We start from the raw sequence: 26,835 nt of genomic DNA on the forward strand, positions 1-26,835 counted from the left end.
TGCTGGAGGGAAGGGAAGGTGGGGGGAGAGAAAAAAACATAGCCCCAAATGCCCTCCCTGTTGGCAAATGAGGTGAAAAAAGAAATCATTCACACGTCTAGCTTTCCTATTTAATGTCCATTAAAAAATATGCAAGAAAGACCATGCAGCTCTATTTATATATGAATGCAAATAAAATTAAGCATATCAAGAATATTTTTTAAAAATGAAGAGAAATGCACATGAAGAATTTTTTATAGATCTGGTGCATTTTGATAAACAGAATTGGCACAGTCTACAACTAAATGTACATTTTTAATGATTATCATTTTTTTACCTCCAGTTTTAGTGCTGAGATCCTGAACGCAGAAAGCTCCAGTGCTGGATACTGCTTGTTTCTTTTCTGATTTTTCTTTCCTTTCCTTATTTTTTTTAATTTATTTTTTGATAGTTTAAAGTACAGAAAGATTCCAAGACAGCCTTACCTAGATGAAGAGAATCTGGATTTCAGACATGACCTCCCTCAAATCTTTGGTCAATAAAAGAAAAAAACCCAAAACAACAAAAAAACAAAATGAAGGAGCAAACAAACAAACAAAAGAGCCCAGTCCCAGTTAGCTCCTGCTAGCATAAAAGTTCAGATTTCGCTACTGAGATCATTGCTCTATTCTAAGCAGTTTTGCTCAATGTGTGATTCTAACAAAAACACCCTCTGCAGCTGGAGGGAGCCTTAACTAAGCACAAGCCTGTCAAGCTTTTCCCAGTGACTTCTGTCTACTAAATTCAGACTGATGTTTTGTGAAAGGGGCCTCAACAACCAGGCCCAGATTGCCTGAAAAGTATTTCCTGCCTTTGAGAGAGAGGGAGAGAGAGACAGCAAGCCTGCCTGCCTGCCTGCGCCAGGGAGAGGGAAAGGGAGAGAGCGCGCAGAGATGGGGGGAAAGAAAAAAGACGGCAAGACCGAGCATTTCAAGATATTCAGCTTAATATGCTGCTGGGCTATTTCTGTCAAATGGGAAGGTCTGTGCCACAGTTACATAACGTAAAAGTGTTTTCAAACTCCTCCCTCTGTTGTTTTTTTTTCCTTCGAAAAATTATTTTATGCATCTCTAATGTTCATGCAAAGATAACAGTTGTCCAGAACAACAGAAGAAAGGCTCTGAAACGCCTGGTCTTTGGCACCAGGTAGTGAGAAACAGGCAGAGAACAACATGGTCTAAACTCAATTAAAACACTGCATTGACAAAGAGTCTAGTGCTATTCTGACGAGCATATATACACAGTTAGAGAGATACCATTTACACGCGTATGCTAAAGTTGTATTCCTACTCAAGAGAATAAGCTGGATCTGAGAAAATGAACGCTACAGTTTAAACGCAGTCATATTGCAGGCAGTGGTATATGTTGCTTTACCTCTTCTGAGAATCCTCCAGAGTCACACAAATCCAGCTCTGCAAAAGCAAAAGGACAGACTCCATCTTGATCATATTAGTATTTTGCTGACATAAAACACTTGTAACTACTTCGTTCCAGTTTGACAGGGTGCCTGAATCACGTCTCCAGAGTAACCCACAGCATCTACATCCTTTGCTCTATACAAATGCAGCGAATATCATCTGTTTATCTTTTCTGCTTTCTTCTGCCTCCTCTGAATGACTTCCTCTTAGCTGTTCCAGCCTGAGAACTTGGATTACCATTTGGTTTTGATTAAAACCAGACGGACAGCTCTGTAGAAGTTTGAGGGTAAGCTAATGGAAATGACTTGTATGGCTTTAATTAGTGTATCTATTAATAATAAATATTAGCTACCCATACAACAAATTCTACTAATAAACACATGCAAAAAACCATCTTTGGTCACTGGTCTCATATTTAAGTGAAATAACTTACTCAGTTTTTATTTTGTTTAATTCAATGTGAATCATAATGGTAATGACCATGTGTGATTTCCAAACTACAGGGTGAAGGCAACTCTTTTTTTTCCTTTTCTTTAAAGAAAGAAAGAAGTGTTGTTGCCAAGTTTCATCATCTTCCCAGGGGGGTTGGTCATACATAATGTACATTCTGATGACCCCTTCAGCGGGTGTAAACCTCCTTTATTAATTATTGCTCAGAGTAAATGATTTTACCATTACTGATCAGGTTATTGATTGGAATCTTTGGGCTTTGGCTGGCCTTCAGAGGGAGCTATAGAGATGCAGAGGTAAGACACCGCATGCGCTATGCTACACAAAATAGCATCTGGACATTTAGTGACCAGAAAGTCTCCGTTCAGCAGGCCTGCCACAACTGGGACAGGATATTTATTCTGAAAGGAGATAGGAAACCTTCATAATTATTAACTGCTGATACATGAGCTTTCTACCAACCTCCAACAACTGCCTTTTAACTGTTTATGTAATGCCTTCATTAGCTCAAATGAGTCTTCTCGAGGGCATTTCTTCAGTCAAAGAAAAGCCAGCCCTTTAGGGCTGTCTCCAACTCCCACTAATATGGTCATATCTGGAGCTAATTTGTCAAGCTTTAGTTCCTCAGCATGTGGAACTTTGTGCTAAAGTCTGCTAAATTTGCCGAATGTGGTCTTCATTGTCGTACATGTAATTTTATATAGGCATTTTTCAGCCTTAAAATTACAGTATTAACTTTAAAAGTCAGTTGCAAAATTATGCAGGCCCAAGTGGAAGTGGGTTTGAAATTTTTCCCAGTAGCTTTCATGTACATGGATAGCGGAGGTAGACAACCTTAAGTGAAATGACTTACCAGCCTAACCTCTGCATCTTCAAAGAGGGAGATCTTTGAAGCCCATAAAAGGAAATGGCATATGTGGTGGTAAACTCTGGACAGTCAGAAGTGCAGCCCCAGAGGTAAATAACTTTCCGGAATTATTTTTAACTATATTTGGCTAGCCCGAGATCTGAATGCATAACTTTTACTCTACTGTAAAGTGTGATTTATACTATTTTCCTGAAAGATTTCCAGTTTGGAATTCAGTGAATACATTACACGCTGCAAAGTGACACATTTTAGTTGCAATTATGCAATTGCATAAATTGCACAATTTTGAAATTTATTTTTTATAGGAATCAAAATAAAGCAAAAAAACTTCAGTTTCCTTACAGTTAAAATTTACTAAGAATGTTGGTTTTTATAATACCGAAAAAGTGTTGAAAAATTGAAACACATGGTTCCAACCCCCCCCTCCCCCAGATATTTCAAGACAGAATTTTAATTAAGACTTTTTTCTTCTAATTATTTTTCTTCAGCTAAACTTCACTTACTGTTCCACCTGGAAGCTTTGATTTCAGTAAAATAGGTTTTTTTTGCAGAAGCTGGTCACAGGAATAAGACAGATTAAAAAAATACGTAAGTGAGGATATATTTAAAAGTTACAAAATTATTAGGATATGGTCTGTTCTGTGAAACAGTTTCACAAAGACAACTTGCTTTCAAATATTCTAATGCTTGATGAATAGCTTAAAAAGAGAAAAGAAGGACATCATAGACAGTGTCTGTCCATTTCCTGTCTTTCTAAGAAAACTGGGGACAGACTCTCTCATATATCTTTTCCTGCTATCACATCTACAGAAAGGAGGAGAATAACCAGAGTTTGGATACTTGTTCTAAGCTGCTTTAATAAAACTTTCTAATGATAACAATAAAAAAAGCTTATAGCAACATTTTATGGTGAAAAAGAACACATGGAATCAGAACGTCTAAGTCTGAAAATCTTAAGAATTCTGTTGGGTCTTGGACAATCAATAGAACTGAAAAAAATAAATAGGGGAATGGAGGAGTAACAAGAAACAAGGTAATTCACTAATGAGACAAGTTAATAGCACTGCTGTACTTTGTATGCAGTGATAGAATGCACTTCAGTTGCAGTCAGACTGACTATACTAAAATGTTAGAATTAAGCTCCTTGTTATTTCTGAGCTTAAACACAAAGATGGTCTGTTTTGTTGGTACCTCTGCAGCTCAGAAAACCATATGGCTCAAAGCTAGGCCATATAAATCAGGTATTCAGAAAACTCTAATTTTTGTTTAGGTAATGTTAGATGAAGAATTATAATATTACATTATTATAACAACTATATTTTATTTCTAAAATAATTATAAAATTAGAATAATGTAGTAAAAATTATCTATATAATGTTATTTATCCACAAATATAAAATATTTTCTGTCATACTAATATAAGCTGAGCACACTCCATGACATATTATGGAGAGAGATACTAAAAATATGCTACTTACATGATCCTATGTAAAATGAACTACCAAAACAATTAAAAAAAATGGGAAAAAATCAAAGTATTCACGCAATTTCGGTTGTAGCTGTACACAGATATTAGTATAATGCAGATATGGATATTTTCAGCTGCTCTTTATTTGTCTGAAGATGTGACTGTTCTTTCTGGACCTAGAACTACACATGGTGGTAGGGCTCTTCCATAGCTCAGTTCTTGCTGAGTCAACTCCTTAAACAAATTGATTAAAATTTATCCAAATTATGAAGCTGGTTTATAGAAAACTATTAACACACAATATAGCTATGGTTCATTGCATGCAAAATTCAAACTTCTTCAGTGAAACAGAATCACCAGGGTTTGTGGACTGACCTAATCTGTTTTCATGCTTAAAAAGCAACCGTCCTAAGGAAAAAAAAAAAAAGGGAAAAGAACACTTGAAGTCTTACTCTCATTTGTCTTGAGCAATACAAGTTGCCATATGCCTCGTAGAAAACCATGAAAGCTTTTGCTGACATCTTCCTTTTTTTTTTCCTAAGTAGTGTAAGTTAAACCTGAGATATTTCTCCTAATGACTGAAGTATAAGAAAAAAAACCAAAACCAACATATTTTGTTTAAATACACCTGAAAACTGCTGAAAGTACAGCAAAACAGAGACAGGCAGCTCTCTATTTTTTAACCATTTTCAAAGTTTCAATATTTGCTTTTGCTTCACAGCAGAATTACCTGATTTTGTAAAGTATTTCACTTTCGTATTTCATACTGTATCAAGTATATCATTTTGTTCATGCCAAGACATTTAATGAAGTTTTGGATTTGATGAAATCATTATGGATAAAACACAAGAGGAGCAAGGGATAGAAAAGGAAAGAGAAGCACTCATCAGGCATACACAGACTGGCATAAGAGAGAGGCTGGGGGCAGTGGCCAGGTATGAAACACAGATTTTATGTACTTGTTCTGTTCAGGGTCATGAGCATGTCTCCTATATCCTTGCTAGGTCCCAGTGCACTGGAGTACAGTATAAATGTGTTGCATGAAGAAGTCTAAAAAAGGCTCTTTACAATTTCCCAGTTCCAATAAATTCATAAATGGGTATTTCAGCAAAATGACATACATTTGATTATGTTAAGGCTACATCTATATGCAAAACTCTTCACTGCCAAGACTTTATGAACAGGATATAATTGGAACTACTTGAGAAATGTCCTCATCAACCTTTAGATAGTCACTTTTCAGGACTCAAACTCACTAGGAGAAGCAACAATATCTGTATGTATCACTCTGTATCACTAACGTAACATTTAAAAAAACCCCAAACAATTCTAAATGAACTGTTCATTTGGAATTTGCTAATTACATTCCTGCAATTTGCAATATTGAATTCTAATTGTCAAAGAACCTAAATTTCTCAATAATTCAGACAGAAACATTTAAATCTTTGTTTAAATGCTTTTAGTCTTGAACGTGCTTATATACCTTCCTGTTCTGAGTGACATGTTAACAAAGATTATCATTAAGCCATCAAAGGGAAAGAAGAAAGTTAAGGCCATTTTGTTTCTTATTCAAAGTTCCTAATTTTTCCACAGAAGATAAACTCTGAAATCCAAAGCTGCTCCTGAGGCAGGCACAAGCACCAAAATAATATGCCAAATGAGGATTAATATTGATTAAAAGAATGAAATGTCATCCAAAATGGGTAGATGATAAACCTTACACAGATTACCTATTTTTAGTACTGTTTGTTCTGTTTCCTGTTTAGGACTTTTTGACCATTCAAATTCAGGTTTGAATGATCAAAAGAAGGATTTTGTTTTTAACACATTAGGCTATTTAAAGTGTGTTTGTCAGTGTTGCTTACATTTTCCTTGACATGAATTGTTAGCCATTGCTCCAAACAAATCTCACTCCTTTTCAAGCTTCAAATATTGGTAGGAATTTATGTATTAGTATTTTAAAACCTTTTCTTCATTAATTTTCACATGAAATCCTTTCAAGCTACTCCATTTTAGTAGGGGAAGCATTTTAGAAACACCAAGGGTGGATGCAATTAAACATCCTAAGGGCAATGAAACTTGGCTCAAATTAGCTCTCAAGTCTACCTGTTAGTGGACATGCTGGTTGATGAATACACCTTTTCTTGTGTTGGTAAACTGATGACAAATCCTGTAAGAGTACAATTACTGCAGTCCCCACGGAAATAAAAACTGTCACAATCTACAACTTCAGGTTTCTAGATAAGTAACGCCAAAGTTCAGCAAGACATTGCAAAGCTATTTGGTTGATACTGTTACACGATGATGTAAACTGAAGTTAAACTGCAGTTTCAAGAGCTAATTGAAGAATAAGTGGTTCCAGTCTCACTGGAATATGCTATCCAGATTTTGGCCTTGCTTCTACCTTTTAGTAATAGATCAGCATATCTGTCATAACTTGGCAAAAACTCAGAAAGCTGTGTATTGCTGAACTGTATCTTATGTTTCCTGTTGTGAAGGCTCTGTATCTTCTGTTCTGGAGATGTCATTCAAGAAATTATTAATTTTTAAATCAAGCCCCTGTGAAGACAATTTTTGTTTTAACAATCACAAATTTCAAGCAAAAGTAAAGCATGAAGATGTAAATAACTGCCCTCTGTTTTCAAGTACCATACAAAGATATTGTGGTTACAAGATGAGTTAAAAATGATCACATGGGTGCAGGTGGTACATTTTCTTTCTGTAGAACTGACAGGCACTGATAAAGCAGAATACATGCTTACATATGGTAAATATTAAGGATAGTGCCATTAAATATTGAGTATGAGTAGACAATATGCAGTCAGGTTCTTCAACAGTCTTCAGTGCTCAGTGAAGACAATTCTTTCCTTAAATCTCATTTGTATGAATGTTCTTGGAAGAACATTGAAGTACATTTACTTGAAAAGTCACGTTTTGTTGCTGTTATTGTTCTTGTGATAGGATCAAAATAGCTGCACTAAACTCAGGGGAGATGCTTCAATTTACAGCAGTTGAGGATGTGGTCTATTTGTTCCAGACTTTTGCACGCTATTTGGATTCATCCTTCCTAATTGCTTTCAGACCTGTGGAATGACACAGTCTCTCAATGGCTGTGTCTGTTCAGCATAACCTGCATGAGATGTTTTAGACCTAGAATCATAGAAACATTTAGATTGAAAAAGACCTTTAAAATCATCGCAACGAACCGTTAACCTAACACTGCCAAGTCCAAGTCCACCACTAATCCATGTCCCTAAGCACCACATCTACACGTCTTTTAAATACCTCCAGGGATGGTGACTCAACCACTTCCCTGGGCAGCCTGTTCCAGTGCTTGACAACACTTTCAGTGAAGAAATTTCCTCTCATCCTCTACCCATTTGTTGTTGTGTCTTTCTATTTGTATTTACTGTTAACTATTTTTTTTTTTGTCCACCTATTTAAATGGAATCTAAAAAACATAAAAGCTGTTGATCCAATTCCTAAACCCTTTTTCTGTGGTTAGATGCATAAGAGCATTCAATAACATCCAGGAGCTTATAATTCTCTCTCATTGTAATAACAAGTAAGTTTGCAGTGGGTGAATGGAGAAACACAGAGTCCTCTTCCCAGCTTCTGGGAGTGCTTGCAGTAAGAAGCTATGGCAGTGGACTTCTTCCTAGGAATTAATCTAAAAAAATTACCAGAGCACCAAAAGAATTTAACAAGTACAGAAAAAGCTCAGGAGAAAGTCTTACAAACTGCAATTCAGTTAGAGGAGAGAAAAATCTACATTAGTAAGATTATTATCATGGCTATGTCTGAAGGGAATGGATAAGAAAACTGAACTGTAGACTATTCGCAAAAGAATAGATGATGAACACAAAAGTAAAAACACTATGTATGTTATTGTTGTTGCTGTTTTTGTTTTTCTTAGTACAAAGGCATAAAATTCTTATGCTGCCACTGTTTGCAGTATTGTCTTCTGATGATGTTAACCATATTTTATGCAAAGTTTTCTACATGTTTTATCAGTCTACTAAAACCACACAGCTATTTCCAGAAAGAATTAGGAATTTACAGACCATCATCTTTATACATGAGTGTATCCCTTAACCTCATCATTGTCAATGAATAATTGCTGAAAATACTAAATTTTTTTCTAGCTGTTTTCAGCTTCACATGTGACTCTGAATGAAATACTGAACACTGAGAAACAAGATCATAATTGTAATGCACAACAAAGGCATTTCTAGATTATTCAGTTACTGCATGCTTATCTATGAAAAAATTTATTCATAAACCTCTATAGAACATAAATGATAACTAACTACACTTTTAACAATGAAACAAACATCTTGGTGATCATTATTAGCAAGAGACTATGACAAACTAGTCATTATAATCCATTATTAATTTTGTATCAGAGCTTAAAACCAGAAAATTAAAACCAAAAAGTGATAAGAAATTGGTTTAAATTCTGTATGTCAAGTCTCCTGCTTATAATGATCCATCTGCAACCATCTATTGACTTTATATGCTGCAGCCATTCCAAATCACTTGACAGACTGAGGGCCAGAGAGCCGAGGAGTACCATGCAACTTAAGTTAAGATCACTTCTGTCTATATCTTAACTCAAGGGATGTCCAGTTAGGTTAGGTTATGTGGAGAATGGCCAGTGGACTGCATCTTGCAAAATCTTAAAATATTTATTACTTCAATACTGCTGTTAAGGAGAACATTATAGAACCCCATATATGTCCAGGGAAACGTACATTTTATTTAAATGTCTAGGGAGTACTTTTCACTTGTTAAAGTTGTGCCAAATATCCCATTAAAAAAAAACAAAAATGTGTTGTACTAACTTATCTGTGGCTTCAATAATGTTAATCTGCTTTCCAGGTTAGGTGTCAGTCTGCTGAAGCTCATGATTTTAAGATGCACACCTAGCTGAATATGTGGTACTATTGTCAGTTTTCATCCTATACTGCATAAAATGGCAAGGCCCTGTTTGTTTTGCATTTGGATATGTACACACTGTTCAACATTTCTACAGAATCCATAAAGTTTGTGCAAACTCTGCCTTTATTTTCTCTTCTGCAAAATACCCTAAAAATTTGCTCTTTCAGTATCACATTTCATTCCATTAGTAATCTGTTTCATCTACAGAGTCAACAAGAAAATACTTATAGTGGTACTGTGTTTGTTCTTAAAACAAACCAAGCAAGGCTGTTAGTCTGTTTCCTGAGAAAATACTTGGGAGACATAAATATAATTACCACTGTTTTCTTGTAGAAACCACCGATTACTCAAAATAAATTCAGCCTTCCCAAACAATAGGGAATTATTGGATTACTTCAGACAGATTCCTTCCTGGTGTCATTTTATTTAGTGTCATTAACCTTTGTTGTGCTGTACTACCTTAAAACAGTTTGCATAATCATTAGAAGAAATACATTATTTGATAAGTGGTCATTTACATGACAATATAAATCATCATATATGATGACTGAAAATCCAATCTATACAAAATGCAGGATTCATTCAGCTCAAAATTGTAAGTTTTGAATACAGAGGGAACTGCATAGGTACATCCAGTGAGAGTTCCAGGCTTCCGAAAGGATAAACTTACATTCCAGAAATACATTTAATTTGGGCCAAATCCATTTATAGTTTTAATATGTTTATACCTTTTAATGCTGTACTTATGGAATCAAATTTTGGAGTTACTGCCTCAAAGATGAAGATTTCTGTGTTTTTTAGAAAAAGAGCGTGGGGGGGAAGAAAATTAAATATATTTTTGGGCAGAGAAAAATCCTTCTATAATTTGTATTTTTATTTAGCAGGGATCTTTCAACAAAAGGAACAGAAAGGGTATTTTAACAAAAAAAATTAAGCACCAGAAACATTCTATTTAAGTAGAAAATGAGACTAGGTTTATAACTTCAGAGTACAGGTAATATTGGTACACAAATATTTATAAATTACATTTCTTATAGGATAATCATTTATTTGTAGCAGCTAAATGTATTTAGATATATTTGGATACTGAAGCATGTACCGAACACTACATTTATGGGTGGCAACTGACAAATCCTAATTAGATAAAGTAAGAAAGTCTAAGCTAGCATTTTTCTTTCCATTGAAGAGAACAGTACAAAGTAGAAGAATCTTCAGAACAATTATGTACCTACAGTACTAAGCTTAAAATTTATAAAGTTATCTCTCTACAAACAAAAGGAGTTTTCTTTGACAAAGAGGTAGTCATTCTCATTTCTGTGAACTACAAGCTCATATCAGTACTTTATTTTTCTGGTAGCATGTGGACAGTCTAATTCTTTATGCCAACAAAAAAAGCTTTGGAAAAAGCTAAGATGCCACACTTCCCTAACAGAAAGGTATTACAAAAGATGCTTTCTAAACTTCCTTGGTTTTATAAAACATATTGTTCATTAATCAAAGGCAGCAGCTCCTCAACAAAACACCGCAATATGAAAATCTCTGTTATATCAATGTTACTGAAATTTAATATGAGTTTGATACAAGAAAACTGCAGTCTATGAACGACTATACATGTTATCAGGTTTTTACACAACAGAAGGAATTGTGGTCTGTTTCTAGTGGTTTTGTCAGTAGCCATATAGGTTCTGAAAATTGGTAAGAATGAAAAGGTCCCATATCCACCCAATCTCAAACACTTTCAAAGACATATATAGAATTGTGCTGGTCCCTAGTCCTGGAGGAAAAAATGTTTATATAAAATGCTTTTTAGATATTTTAGCTGAGATGGAAGTTTCTCAAAAAACCTAAAAATTAGTAATATGACAGCAACTAAAGCAGATGCATATCCAGTATGCAAATTACTTCACAGAATAATGCATTTAGACATAAGGTTATTAGCTATCTCAATTTAAAAAAGCAACTATAAAATCTCTACTAATCAAAGGAATAATTACTAAATTATCAGTTGAGAAATAGAATGGCTATAAATAATTCATAAATAAATTAAATATCCTTTTAGTACCAAGATCATATTGACACTAAGTCATGGACCAGAATCTGCCTTTAAACTGGGGTGGGGGTATGTGGGATGCGGATGAAATTTGGCCATGTATATCAGTACAGTCTCAGTGCATGCCAACCCACGGAGCTGAAAGACACATAAGTTAATTCTGGAGTTAAGACCAAAGTTGTCATTGTGTTACTGCAGATGTATGCAGTGTTGAGTGTTGCCTCAGACTGGGTTTTAGTTAGGGAAACCAGAAGGAATTGTTTGCTGACTGCATCCCCACACTGTGTGGGGGCACAACCCCCCACCCATGTGCCTAAGCGAAGGCTCATCATCTCACCCTGTCCTGGCCCCTGTGGCCCACAGCTTGCTAGAGAGCTCTGAGAAAACAGCTTTAAGTCCTCCTGCAACTTGACTTGCTTTTGGAAAATTCAGTCTAGATGAGAATATAAAGGAATCTAGCCAGTGAGCTTAGTCTGCTAACAACAGCAAACAAAAATAATTTAGACATTTCAGACATCAATCTGAATAGTATTTTGTACTCTACAAAGCATGTTTTCTAATCTTTAAGCTACTCTTAACTATGACTCTCTGATTACAGACCATCCCTTCCCTTCTAACGCTGATTTTTGAAGTTTTTAATGTACAGTTTTTACTTACGTAGAGGCAGAAGAAGAATTTGGGTTTAGAATTTGCTTTAACATGAAACTCTGGTAAAAACATAAATATAGAAATTCCAGATGACACATACAATAGTCTCAGAAATGCCATTTAATTCCCTATTGATAACTTGTGTATTTGTTTTTATGAATATTTTTGCAGTATTCCAGAAATTACTACTTATGTTTTCCAAAAAAAGAAAACCCAAATCAACAACCGTATAAATCAGCACAGGTTTGGTTCCAAGAATCATTTTTATTTATAGACTAGATGTTCACAGCTGTGTTTAAAATTCCTGTTAGTACCATACTTAGTGTTGAGATCATACCAATTACAAAAGATGGAGAAAGATTGACATGCTACAAGACATTGGCTAGATTTCAGATAGGAGATGGGATCTGGGATGTGTCTGCAAAGAAAGAATTACTGAAAAACTAAGTGTGGTGTAGATGCATGTTTTTGATTTTTTATTAGGAATTCTATGGGTGCAGATTTTAAAAATACATAGGAAATAGTAATCATAAACATAAATGAGATTTTGTGGAAGAGAACCACTTTAGTATAACACTTTACTAATATTGCAGACATAAAAAGCCTCCAGGGTGCAAAGATAGGCATTTAAGCATAATATAAATGTTCACACAAAAGTATATATGAAATTGCATGTTGTTGTTCTTTAAATTTATTGTAATTTTATTCAGAATTCTGATGGATTAAGGAAGGTCCCAATTCATGATTCACATTACCTAAGGCAGCACACTGAGGACAACCTTTCCTCCATTTGTAATTAGATGTATCAAGGGCTATTTAACAAAGACACAAACTCTGGCTTGAGTTTCTGAGCTAAATTGAAGACTTTTGAGGAAACTGGAGGGCTAAAGAAAAGAACTACCAGGTAAATCCTCCTTCTGAGGTGGCCCTGTTCTTATATTCTTTCATGACTTGCCACTAGTAGGAATCTACTCCTGGCCACTGTGAGAGACAGAATATTGAGCCAGATCAACTTTTGGTCTGACCTAGTCTTGCTATACAGTACCACCATCCTTATGTCATGTTTTCTTATGACTACCTTCTCCTTGTATAGAATATGCAATTATGAAGTTGAGAAAATCTAACATTTCTGACAACCCTTTGCCTGTTTTTATTTCCCCCTTGGAGATATAAAAGAAAAGGCTGAAACTTAGAATATTTGTTAACATTTTAGTTGAGTGTCTATTTTGTCCACTTCGTAAGCTATTAAAAACTAAGAATACTTCTTTTTATGAACAAGATTTTTTTCTAATTGGTCTTTCTGAAAACTTGAATACAGCAAGGAATGCGTCTGCTGGAACTTGAAGAAGAGATGGCCAGGCAAATGCACACGCTGTGTCCTGAGCTCTGGATGAGGTTTCAGTGGCAGGAATGTGTTTAGCCACTCCAGCATCTAGGCTGGTGTTGAGAAGTCTGCTTGTTGCTGTGTCCCAGATGAGGTGGGACTCACCACAGATGCGTGGTGAAGGTAACCCCTCCTGCCTCTCTCAGCAGGGGGAATAAAATAGTTCATCCCCTCCAAGGTATTCATGGCACTTTCCAGGGGAAGACTTCCTCCAGTCTCTTCTCCTGTATGAAGGGCAGCATCTGATCCACGGAACACAGAGCTAGATGATGCTGGGAGAAGAATACCTGGATTGCCCCCTCCTTCTCCTAATTCCAGCAAGTATTAAAATTGCAACTACAGAAATACCTCCTATTCATTGCAATTGGCTGCTAGTACTGAAACCTCAGAAAAACAGGCATCAAACTCCATTTGTTCTCTAGACCCCACTACCTCCCTACAACACAGTTTGAGATAGCTAGCTGTTATAAAGACAGCTAAGAGCATTTTCAAAGCACAAGTGTGCACGTATTAAGCCAAAAGTACAGAAAGCAATGAGGCAAACATGAAAATATTTTTATTCTAGTCCTTCTAGTTGCCAGACGGCAATTAGAAGAATACTGTGGTGAAAACAAGGAGGCCATCAATAGCTGTAGCAGGTTTTTTGAATGTGGCTTCCACCCAGGAGTGGGATAGGACTCTATGGGGACAGTGCAATCACTTAATGCAGATTTTGTTAGTGGATCAGGGCATATGCTCACTTTTTTGTAAATATGAGCAAAACCATATCTGCAACATGAACATTAAGTGGGCTGGGACATCACAGCCACACATTACATACCAGTTCAACCACATTGCATACATCTCAGCTTATGCTGAGATATATATTTCTTAGAAAAGCTTTTGGTTTAAACAAACACCCCCCTCCCCCCCCCAAACAAAACAGAAAACACCCCCCCCAACATTTAAATTAAAACCGGAGGATTTGGTGGTTTCTATATTAATCTGCCCCAGAATCCATAAGGAAAATAAAATGCAAATAATGTCTCCATGAAATGAAATTAAATATCTGATATGTAACTGTCGAAGAAAAAGGTGTTGATGATTAAGAGTTAAATCTATTATTTCTGCATAGCATTTAACTAGTTTACTATTTCACACAAATGTCAAGTTGCTTCATGAAAAGCGGGGATAATCAAGTCTGATTTCTTATGGTATTGTCTCTTACACTTAGATTCTCAATGCCCAAAAGGATTTGAACTCTCATAGAATGCTCACTCTCAGTAGCTTTCACTCTCCTTCAAAGCTCTTTGAGCCTAGTATTCCTGAACTGGCAGCAACTAGCCAATAGGTTCAAAAGTTAAAGACAAGACAGATATACTCAGAGTTGCATACATCTCATCTATTTGAGAAACCGACCTTAAAAAGAAAGGAGTTTGAAGAAAGAGCTGGGCCTAAACAATTTGTTTTTGAAAAACAGAGAAAATTAAACAACCAAAATGCATGGAGACTGTTAGGAAAAAAAAACAATAAACAAACTAGGAAAAACCAACTGAAAGACAAAATTTCATCCACACTCTTCTAAAATGGAAATTTTATGTTCCTTTACTCCAAATAGCTTTATTTTTAAAACATCCTTCCTTATTACTTATCTTTAACAGCTAATACTGTGAAAAACTAGAGACATGTTTTGATTCCATTCATATAAAGTTTTATGTCCAGACAAGACTTCTTCCATTTTTTCAAAAATGCCAATGAACCAAGACTATCAGCTATTCACAGAGCTTTTCACTCACTGCTTGCTGTATCAGAGTCTACATGATCTTGTGGTCTATGTAGTCTGGTTGTGGACCACGGTGGTTATGTCTACACTGGTAAGTAGTGTTGACCAATAAAAGTAAACCTGTAGAGGAAAATAGCTGAGGAAGTGAGATCTACCTTATATGCATTTCAGAGGTTTTGTTTCTTTGAACTAGTGCTAGTTGGGTGCCCTGGGTGGGATGTATTAGGTGTGCTCTATGTGATGCACTTTAGTTTCATCCTCAAGGGGGGATGATCCTTGAGCCTGCTCTGTAATGCAACGCAAAACATAGTAAAAAGGGATGACTGAGAGATTTGCCTGAAAATATGCTCCTGATTTGCACTAACCTGCTAGTGTAGATGTATTAGAAGCCTGGAAAAAAGAAGAAACCTCAGTAAGGGACATTCTGAAACATGTCTCAAGGGAAGTTTTGTTGGTTTTGTCGGGGGGAGGAGGGACCTTAGCTCTTACTGATCTTGATTAGACATTGGGATGATTTGCTAATCTGTCTTTAAAGATGCAATTCATTGAATAAATTGTAATTACCATTACGATATTTTTTCACTAAAAGTGCATTACTGATTTTGAGTAGAAAATAGAATCACATACAGCTTTCATCTTGAAGGGTTTCCACTTCCCTTTCTGCAGAATAAATATTCTATTCATCCCTTGCTGATGCTTTCTTCCTCTTTCCATTCTTGATATTTTCATTGGCAGTATTTGATTCTTGCATGGTATTTTAAAATAGAGTACATTTCTCCAAATTTAGCTTAGTAAGACTTTTTTTTTTTCCTCTCTCACAGATTTCCTACTTTTCTTCTTCTGACTACCATGACTGTTCAGAGCTTCCCAGCTGCTAGACCTTCTAGAAATGGCAAAACTGACAATGATAAAGACTGTTTTCACAGCTTTTTTTCAAGACCATATGTTTAACTTAAGCAAAACCAGGATAAGCATGACAGTAGGCTTTGAGTTTATGTAATATTTGAGAAACAATGATTGTTCCTCAGAGAGGACTGATCTCAAAGTACAAGGGACAAAATAAATAAAACATACTGGAGTAAATAGTAGCATTGTATCCAAGTTGTTTCTCAGTATAAGAGTGAGACTATTCAAAAACTTGAAGGCAATAAAAACTTAAGATAAATAGAAACAAACTCTGCTCCCATACTCCATCATTTATAAAAGCAACTCCAATTAGTGTTTCTATATAAACATAGATTTTTTTAAGTTGCAAGGAACCTCCCTGCTGAGCTAATTAGATAACTGCAGAATTTTGTGTTTTGAACAGAAGTTTATACTGATAAAACAATCTAGATTCAGAATGAAATGAACATGGACACAGAGTGTAACTAGGCATTGCTTGTAAAATCCTGTTTTATTTTATATAGCTTATCATTACCTGATCTACTAATTAGATTTCTCTAAAGGACAAAGGAGCAAGGAGACTCTAGAAAAGGCAAATGCATTATGGCATGAAAGTGGAGAAAAAGTAGAAAAAGGATATTTTAACAAGTGACTTGAGAGGAGAAGCTAATGAAAAGATACCTGAGAAATGGTGATGAACTATACACAGCAAATATTTTGGGGGAAGATCAAAAGATAGTAACACATAAGGGAAAAAGATACAAGTTATATGTTTTTAAAAAGAAGCTAGAAATTGATAAAATAGAAAGGAAGGAAAAGTGTATATGTTAAAATCTGAGGACTCCAGCAGGAGTTGTGCTCACCTAAAACTGGTCTAAATCAGACCTGAAGATTCAGCTGATGACATATTCAAAGGAAAGGAAAGGAACTGTTTTTGCTCTGCCTCCCATGACAAACTGAGGTTTAAAGGAAACGTAAGAGAAATGAGATATGCTTTACCAAGAAGTTAACCAAAAGGAGAATTTTAGATAGTACTTTTTTGTCATCTGAGTAGTTAAAGAAGATAAATGCAAGATTATGAATGTTTGATAGGAGCCCAACTTCCATGCCCTTCACCCTATACTAGATTTTTAAGATTAGTTTATAAGCTAGAGAAAGGAGACATTAAAAATAGCTTTTCTGAGAGAGAGGCAGATATCTGGAATGTTTTCTGGACATTATACAAATTTTTCAAACAAAACTTCTATTTGCTCAAAGTGATAAATATGGAAAAGGCATGTATTTTATGCTTTTGCATGAAGCTTTTACGCAAATTGTTTCCTCTATTCACATTTTTAGTCACATACGCATAAAAATATATATCAAGGTAAGGTGTATCAAATGCTTTCATATCCACTGAATTCCACAATGCTTTTTCTGTTGTCGCTATTGTCTTTAATAAATCAAATTTTGTATTAGGAAAGGCCAGTATTTCTATACTGGACATGAACTCTTGTCTGTCTAACCAAGATCAATGGCTGAATTATTTGTCTTGGCTAGACAGATAGGCACCCTGTTCACAGTGAACTCACCCTCTCTATACTTATCAGCATGGTTTTAACGAAGATGTATGGTAAATTCTCAGTGACTCAGTTTCCTTTGTGTGTTAAGGAGAGATGCTATTTCTTTCCCTTTCTTACCATTCAAGATAGTAAGTAGTGATTCAGCACCATCTGCCATAATTACCTAGAAGATACCTAGAAGCAAAAATAAAGCACTTAACAGGGGTAGTGCAAAGTTAGTGCTAATCTAAGGGAGGTTCAAAGCAGATCATGAATGGAAACACTGAACTATGCTTTTCTGCATATCTAGATAACCCACAAAGTCCATTAGGTACAATTTCCAAAGATCAAAGGGATTTTCTAAATCCTTTTCCCATCTTGCAGTTAGAAGGAGCATACAGTTATTATTACTAGCCTTCTCACAAAACTTCATGTTTTGGAGAGGTGTTCTTGACACATAGTGACCCTTGTGATTAATGGTTCAAGAAAACTTATGAAGACAAATTCTTCATCATTGTGCTAGCTGTATATTACACCACAAAACCATCAAAATTAAAGAAAGGAAGAGGAAAAAGGAAAAACAGGGAAACAAAACCGCTGAATATATTGTCTGTATGATGGGATTAACTGCAGTCAGTGTGATGAGCTAGAAATGCTAAATATATGTTTGTATACAATTGATATAATTCTTGATGGGATTTATGAAGTAATTGGTCTTGCAAATGACATACACATTTTATCAACCTGAAACGGTGATAATAAAGAAATGTTCACTTTAGTCAGCACTACCCTCTTGGGAATACTCCCTATATTCCCATGCTTCCTAGCTGAACTTCAAGGAACAAGGGAAGAAAATCTTAATTCCAAAGGACTGAAGGGAAGATCTGCAAATCATTATAGCCAAGTCTGACACAGAGCTCTGTTACTGAAGCAGGGTTCCTAATGGCGAGCAACTAGAAAAAGTACTTAAGATTGGCATATGGAGGAAAGACAGTTCCTTCTGAAAAGAAAGTATAGTGATCCAAAATAAGGTCCAACTAAATAATAAGGTTCCAAAGAAACTAGAACTGTACCATTTGAAATATTGCAGTGTCTCAGTAACAGCCTTGTTAAATGCAACCTGTATTTAATGTTTTACATTTCCCTTTATCACTGACTCCAATTTTATAATCAAAAGCTCAACTCCTTAAATCATTGGAATAAATGTGGGGTTTTTTTTTAATATTTTTAGGTTGAGTAATTCAGAGAGAACTGAAAAATCTGTAACACTTAGTTTTGGGGAGGTAAGCATTCCAAGTAACACAAATCCTAAGATCTGTGCATCTCAGGACTTTAAGCTATGCTCCTGAGTAAGAGAGAAACCTTCATAAGAGTCAGTTTAGCAGCTGTCATCAAGGACTGCGATGCCTGGATGACTCCCCTCTGACGGGTGTAATTCCATTGTAATTTCTGAGGACATGACAGATATTATTAAAATCTAGAAAGAGGAATGCAGTTTTATACTGTAATTGATTTATGCCACAGTAATAAATTAATGCAGTGAGTCGCAGTGACTATAACTCAAGAAAATAAAAGTTACGAAAACTTTTTTCTCTGTTAAGTAGACCTATTCAGTTAGCAACATGCATAACTGAATCTCCTTCCACACTTACTTACAGTTCAGAAATTTAACCTCATAAACAGATGGAAGCAATCATACATCATATGTGGTCTGAGACAACTAGAAAAAATGAGCTGGTCTGCAGGATGAAAAATCTTGAGAACAACTGATTTGTTACAAGCTCAGTTTCTCAACTCATGAGATTTTACTCACACTGCAGTAGAATTTTCCCATTCCAGCAGAATTCAAAGAGGAATTCAGCATGTATAAAGCCTATTTATAATGGGAAGCTTCTGGAAGATTTGGAGATTCATCCTGACAGATATAATGAACTAAATGAACTCCCCATACTTTCCTTTGAAAAATGGCATTTTTTTTTGGAGAGCTTCCACCCTGAAAGGTTTCTTTCCCACCTTGATCTCTCTTTTTTTTTTGTAGGTTCCATGTACCACTATTCACAATTCAGATGATTTAGTCTCTGCTTCTTCCAAGAATTAGTTTATTAATTAAACACTTCACAACTTGCTTCCTTTATCCAGTTCAAAGAACCCCTTAAGCTCTTCTACCTATCAGAATGTTCACAGTGGATTGTTAAAGGATGCTGTGTTATCTCTTCTTGCTGTCCAACTTGCATACACAGGCCATGTGAGTTCAGAATAGATGGAGATCTTCATTCTCAGCAACTTGACTTTTGCAGCCTGACTAAAAGGGAGAAGATGAGTCACTGTAAAGATCAAGCAGAACAAGGGAACAGTATGGGAACAGTAAGGAAGCTTCTCAAATCTTCAGGATTAATTAGCAATGAAGTGGCAGATACAGAAGCTCTGCTTTTTGCAGACTCTCCAAGGATTAATGAAGCATATTGTAGAGTATAGGGCAAGGGGTCAATCACCTATCAGGGGAGTCTGAGATTATAGTTCTTCTAGTCATTATTTTCTACCATTTCCTTTATTCTGCAAACTTAGATGGGGGAAAGAGAGGAGAAGAAAAGTCTAAACATGTCAGACCATAATTTGCAGCAATAGATATCAGACCTATTTCACCTCACCATAACTTTTTATCAATCCAGTACAGCCATGCTTTGGAATTACTGATTTATTCCAAGCTCCAAAATGCCTATTGGTACACAGTGTGCAACATTCACACATCCTAAAGGCCGGGTGCTGTAACCACCCAACAAACTTAACAGATGCCCATAGATTATGTTGAGCTATGTTGGATTAAACCCAATAATTAATTCAGATTCCCAGGGCTTTTTTTTATTTTTTGAACTATTATTATTAATCATATGAAGTATAAACTTGGGCCTAGGCTTTCAGCTATGATTCAAGTATAGTTTGGTGTAGTACAGCCAGCTCAGTTTTACTGAAGAATTTACTCTTCAGGTGCAAGAAAGTATGTAAGAGGTATGCAGAGAATCATGAGGCTTCTCATCAGGAGCATCACCACCACACACTAACGCATACACCCTTAGCACCTACTACCTGCTATTATTGTATTGAGGGAAGAACAAAAATAATTTCTTTACACATTTAATTCATAAATATCCTTCTCAGAAGATCTCTTGTGCTTGGCAAAAGATGCTCTAAATTAGAGTCATTCAATGACATCAATCATACATAGACAGAGGTTTATGAATTTTTCTGATAATCATTTGCCAGTTCGGCACATATGTGTAGCAATGATGTGACTGAGTAACATTCAATATGAATGAAACTACAGAATTTTCAAAAGGTGTTTAGTCAAAAGAATACAAAGCAACAATAGAAGTGTAGTACATATTATGCACTTTAACACATGGCTTGCACATGTCATATCTTAAAATGTACTTTCATAACATTTGCACAAAGCCTTCAGTATTGTTCAAAATTTAAGGTTAGGAGTGTAAATTAGTTTAGAGGGTAAGATACTGTTAACAGTTTGGGAGATAAACAAAATCTAAGGGGTTCAGTGACAGAACAATATTCAGTGTCGTGTCTAGCATTGTAGTTTATTGTATTAGTGGAGCTTTTAGAGAGGTAAGAACAGTAACCTTGTAGCCTCCTATGCTATTAGCAATGATTCCATCCTAATAAAGTAATTTCAAAGGAAACATTTTCCTATTATAAATTTTAATGACATTGAAGATACACTACAAAAGTTTCATGCATTTCCTTATTTAACTGAAACTATCTGTGGACAATATATTCCTATGCCACTCAGGGATTATTTAATATTTACAAATTAGTTATTAGTGGAAATATAAAAGGGCATGCACAGTCAAATTAACTCCAGATTTGTGTGTCTTTACAAACTTACCTCCATGACCTATTGTTTTTATTACACACACAAAAAATATATATATAGCAAATGGGCACAATACATGGAAAAAGTTTCTGTATCTCTGCCTCTTGAGTTAGAGTTTAGTATTGTATGAGTTTCCTGGCAAAGAAAGTAAGTTTTGCTGACTAAGATCTGTGACAGCAGGAGTCTGTGAATCTGATCCTAAGTGAACATTTGGACAGTGTCAATAGATACTGCTGCATTTTAAGGGGGCACGAGAGTCTGATGAGGAAATTATTTGATGAGAGTAAGGGTGCCAGAAGAAAGCAGCAGCAACAATACAAGCCATCATAAGAATGAAAGTTGTAAATGATGCAAAAGCAAAACCGAGTGAACTGTTGCTAGTAGTGTTTGTTCCTGAGGTGAAAGCAAGAGTTTTTCCAGGAAAGACTGCTGGCTAAAAGATGTCTCTTTTACTAAATATAAGCTTGTCTTCTTTCTTGGATTTCCCTGTTAATCAATGACACTTGACTCAAGAAGTGGAATCCAAAGACATAAATTTCAAAGCAACAGCAACCTAACAAAGAAATCATAGAATCATAGAATGGTTTGGGTTGGAAGGGACCTTAAAGAGATCATCTAGTTCCACCCCCCCTGCCATGGGCAGGGACACCTTCCACTAGAGCAGGTCGCTCAAAGCCCCATCCAACCTGTCCTGGAACACTTCCAGGGATGGGGCCTCCACAACCTCTCTGGGCAACCTGTTCCAGTGCCTCACCACCCTCACAGTAAAAAACTTCTTCCTTACATCTAATCTAATCTAAATACTTTATTCCATCCTTGTTTCCTAACTGAAGCAACCTCTGGGGCAACTCCAAATACAGGTTACTAAGATTGGTACCAATTAGTACTGAGTGAGTACCAGTAACGTAAGTTACTGGTACTGAATCCTATTTCTTCAGATTGTTCATAAGAATTTAATATGAATAATATTCACATCCAATATTTTTTCAGATAATCACAGAATGCTGTATTTTAATTTTTTTGCATTAAGCTCCTATGTTGAATGAGAAAATGTGTTGATGCATTGCCACATCTAAAGCCATCATAATATTAGGATGTCACTGTGTAATTTTGTCCATTGTAATTGAACATCTGAGTTGTGGCGTACGACCAGTGATAAGATTTTAATGATGAAAAGTAGCTACTACTGGGCATGCACAGTTGCAGGGGAAAAAAACCCCAAAATATACAAAACAAAAAACCACACACAGAACCACCCCCCTATCCCTCCCCAAACACATCTATTCCAAGAAGAGCATTATGTTAAATATCCACCCTTTAACTATGCCAGTGTGGTTTTGTGGTTTAATATACTATAGTATGTGAAAGGTGAAATAGAGCTATAGCAAATATTTGTCTGTATGCCCACAAAAAGTTAAACATACCTAAATATAAATGCTTCAGTAAATCTTTCCAGAGCTCATCATCAAAAAATACTGGATGATGAGCTCACTCACAAGTGAACTTATATATATATTTTTATATATCTATCCCCCTTCTCCCCCTCTCCATTTGGACTACAGAAGTCCAAAAATCTCATATACAAGCAATGTGTGGGCAGTGCCCACACTCACTATGAAGTAGCACATACATCTGTGACTAATATCCAGATCATTCCATTTGTTGGACCCAAGACAATAAAAACAGTGGATGAAGTTTAAGAATTTTGTTGAGAATTTGTGGGTGGCCAGTCAGTATGACTAAGATACAGGCACTTTCTAGCTGCTTCAAATAGACTTCAGTCTGGCTGGTCAGAGTCCCATGTGGTCAGTATGGAAAAAGTGGAAACCACCACCACCCCCCCCCCCAACCATTGGATTTTAAGCATGTTCTTGCATAGCTTACTCTTGATAACCCTTCTTCTCAAAGTAATACAAGCCAAAATAGTGGAGAGTGAAATTATTTTAGTGCATTGTTGTCACAAGATTGTTAGCAAATTTCAGGGAATTCAGAGAAAAAAAAGGAAAAAGTTGCAAAAGAGATCGGAAATGTTAAGAGAAAGTTAGAGCTAAGCATGTCTGTTATCTGACAAATGCCTGAATAATATAGTGTTCTAAAAATATTAGCTACAAAAAACCAAGAAAGCATAACATAAGGGGACTATTCCAAAGTGATTTAGGTATTGATAAGGCATCATTAGTTTATTAAGGAAGATGAAGAACTCAAGAAAGACAGAATCCAGGAATAGAAAGGGAGACATCTACAATATATAGTTAAAAAAAAAAAAAACACAACAAAACCCAACCAAAATATTAAAGAACCATCCTGAACCTAGATAGCCCATCAGTATGACGTCACATTCAGCAGTGTTGTAATGATGCAGCTGGCATTTGAAGCTGAGCTATCTTGAGATCAGCAGAAATCTCAAACTGATTCTCCATATGTACTGCATAACGCTTCAGCTGCTCTGCCACTACATCCCACAGGCATATGTGAAATCACTCAGGTAAACCAATGTAAATATATTTTAGTTATTTTAAATTTACATGAAGATGTAAATAGTCAGGTGTGTGCAACCCAGATTGTTCTCAGATATCACACTGTTCTAATATTGATTAACAGGTCTACTTTGTGTCTGAAAGTGGAGGAAGCTCATAGCATATGAAATTGGTAGGTACTGATGTTTGTGTATCCTGCAGCTGTCACCCAATAGTTCTTTACATCCCTGTAGAGTGGATTAATCTATGTACCAATGTAGTCTCTGCTCTTTAGGAATCATAATAATCCGATGCCACCTGCCTCTTTACATGTTGGTCTACAGCCAAGACTAGACTATGAGGGGTACCTGCTCTAAAAGCAAATATTAGGCTTCAGTTTACTCTGAAACTGGAGTTGGTAACTTTAACTGCAGATAAATTTCCACACAGTCTAAGAATGGTCAGATTCACTAAGCTTCTGAAATGAAACAGAACCACCAGAATAGATTTGAGAGAACTGCTAAAAGGATGGGGTCATAACCAGGATATAATTTATTGCAAAATCAAAAGCAATGATTTGAATAAGGATGGGAATCTAGCCTTAAAAACGTTCACACAATCCACCCACATTAAGAAGATTTTGCTGCAAGACACACTGCAGGTTGAGGTTTGGGCAGATATGACCAATTTAGGCAAAGGAAAAAAAGATGAAGACAGCTTCTGCTGACTGTGAAAAGGAAAAATTGTCTAAGGGCCAAGACTTCCCTGCTATGCAAGAGGCTGTACCATAGAGCCCAAAGTGGACATGGCTACCCACTTCCCTGGACGTGTCAGCTGGTAGCTATTTATCTTTTGATTTAACAGACTTTATTATAAGTAAGTGGTCTTCTGCTAAGTGAATACCTCTCATTTATTTTTCCAGATTATACTCTGAAAACTACCACAGCAGATTCCACATGGTAAAGTGGTAAAAATAGCAGCTAGATTGTAGGATTTATATAGAATCATATTCTCCCTGTGCACACTAAGAAGTTCTCTGCCTGAAACTAAGCAATAGTTTCATAAAGTGCTCTCATCTCTCCTTACCTGTTTTCCTGTCATTCCTTCTATGCAACTCACTGCTGCTCTCCTACATTCTCAAACTGACCAGCTTCACAGTAACAATTTTCTACCACGTTGTACATCTTATCCATCCTTTTCTCTTTATCATCAAGCAGATCACTGTTGGCATTATCTTTTTGCTGCATCTACTCAAAATTAAAATGACAAGGTCCTCTTTGAGTAGAGCACAAACTACTTTTATGAAGCGGGGTTGGGGATTAATGTCTTATAATACATGAAAGGCATGGCATAGAATCTCTCCAAATAGTATTTTTCTCTGCATGTTTTAATTGCAACATTTCAGCTGTAAGATATTCTCCCCAAGTGTAGAGTTTGCATTACATTACTAATAAAACTCTGTTTAAGAAACCTGCTTACAACAGTTAAGGTCTGATTGCACTGAACTCCAAATGGCCCAAATAATACAGTTCAACTAATGCTCTCTGATTTCACTGTTGTAACCTCACACATTTCATAAGGGATATAAATTCAGATCTGTAGGTGCATAAAGTGTAAAGAGCATGTTATGGGATGAAGTTTTCTTTAAATTATTCCAAAACAGAGTATGACATCCTCTCTAAAACCTAGAAACCATTAGTAAGACCTAGAAAACATCGATAGATTGTTAAACTCTCATCAGCCTTCCATGGGTCTTAACAAATTTTCAAGTATCTTGTTATCAAATCTTGAAGACCTCTGTCTTCAAGTCATGTTGAACTAGTGATATTCTTTTAACCTGAGTTTGCCTATGAGTGTTCAAAATCCAGTCCCTGTTCTCCCTTCCTCAAAATTCTTGCCAAGGAGCTATTAGGAGTTGCAAACAAACTGACCTGCACTATAATGATAACACACAAGAGACACTCAGAACTCAGCCTTCTAGGGGTTATGTATATAATTTACTACATGAAAGATAAAAAAAGCACATGTTCAGCAATGTCTTGCTTTTAGCCTTTTGCACCACTGGGAAATGGGTATGTGACATCCTAAGGATGAAGAGAAAACTGTTAAACTGAGAGTAATTAACGGTGGTTATTTTTGCGCCTTACCTAGAATCCACACCTTAGTTCACTCTCTGGCACAGTTTATATCTTTATTTAGTACAGTACAGCAGCTTCACATAGCCAAATGTTAGAGAGTTATCCTATCAAGGGGTAGCCATCCATCATATTCACTACTGTCTCCCACATATAAAGAAGCAGAGAATTCCCTGTTCATTTGACATTAGGAAACCCAGTAGCTTCTGTGAACTTTTCTGCCCAACAGCATTACTCCATGGTATCCCAACTACTTGTATTCCCAAAGTGAAAATCAAGAGGGGAAAAAAACCAACCCCAAACAGACAGACAGACAAAAACCCAAATAAAACCCCTGTACTGTATCTCACTGGGATGGAGTTTCTTCATAGTATCCCATATGATGCTGTGTTTTGGATCTGTAACTAAAACTATGTTGATAACACATCAATGTTGTGGCTGTTGCTGAGCAAGTGCTTGCACAGACTATCGAGTTTTTCTCTTCCCCCCCGCCAGTGAACAGGCTGGAGGTTTACAAGAAATTGGGAGGGGACAGCTGACTCAAACTGGCCAAAGGGATATTCCATACCATATGACATCATGCTCAGAAATAAAAACCTCAGAGAAAGGAGGGGGAAAGGGGGACATTCATGGTTATGGCATTTGTCTTCCAAAGTAACTGTTATGCATGCTGAAGCCCTGCTTTACAGGGACTGGCTAAACATCTGCCTGCTGATGGGGTGTAGTTAATAAATTCCTTATTTTTCTTTAGTGTGCTGTCCTGGAAGACTGCCTGCTGCCATCCTAAACAAGGAGGAATCACAGTACTATTCATGTTTCAGAAGTTTTAATGTCTTGTTCTTTCCTCTGTTAAATGTAGCACAGGTTACTAAAACTGGATTGAGGACTGATAAGTCACGTGATGGCAGTACTGTCTTAAAATTAA

At 36.1% G+C, this 26,835-nt stretch overlaps 1 protein-coding gene across 5 annotated transcripts in view; it reads right to left on the bottom strand.

Moving 5' to 3' along the window:
• The window catches only part of DLC1 (DLC1 Rho GTPase activating protein), a 271,064-nt gene that overhangs the window by 232,377 nt on the left and 11,852 nt on the right, over positions 1-26,835 (bottom strand). The window contains exon 1 of one of the 5 annotated variants that reach the window (XM_075026580.1): positions 1,393-1,608. The exons of 1 other annotated variant lie outside the window; for it this stretch is intronic. The gene's annotated coding sequence lies outside the window, so the exon portion shown is untranslated. Of the gene's footprint in view, positions 1-316; positions 910-1,392; positions 1,609-26,835 lie in introns of those variants that run through there. 3 more of the 5 variants (XM_075026572.1, XM_075026563.1, XM_075026598.1) reach the window with 3 other exon arrangements.

The sequence above is a fragment of the Buteo buteo genome, chromosome 1 (genome assembly GCF_964188355.1).
Source record: "Buteo buteo chromosome 1, bButBut1.hap1.1, whole genome shotgun sequence".
NCBI lineage: Eukaryota > Metazoa > Chordata > Aves > Accipitriformes > Accipitridae > Buteo > Buteo buteo.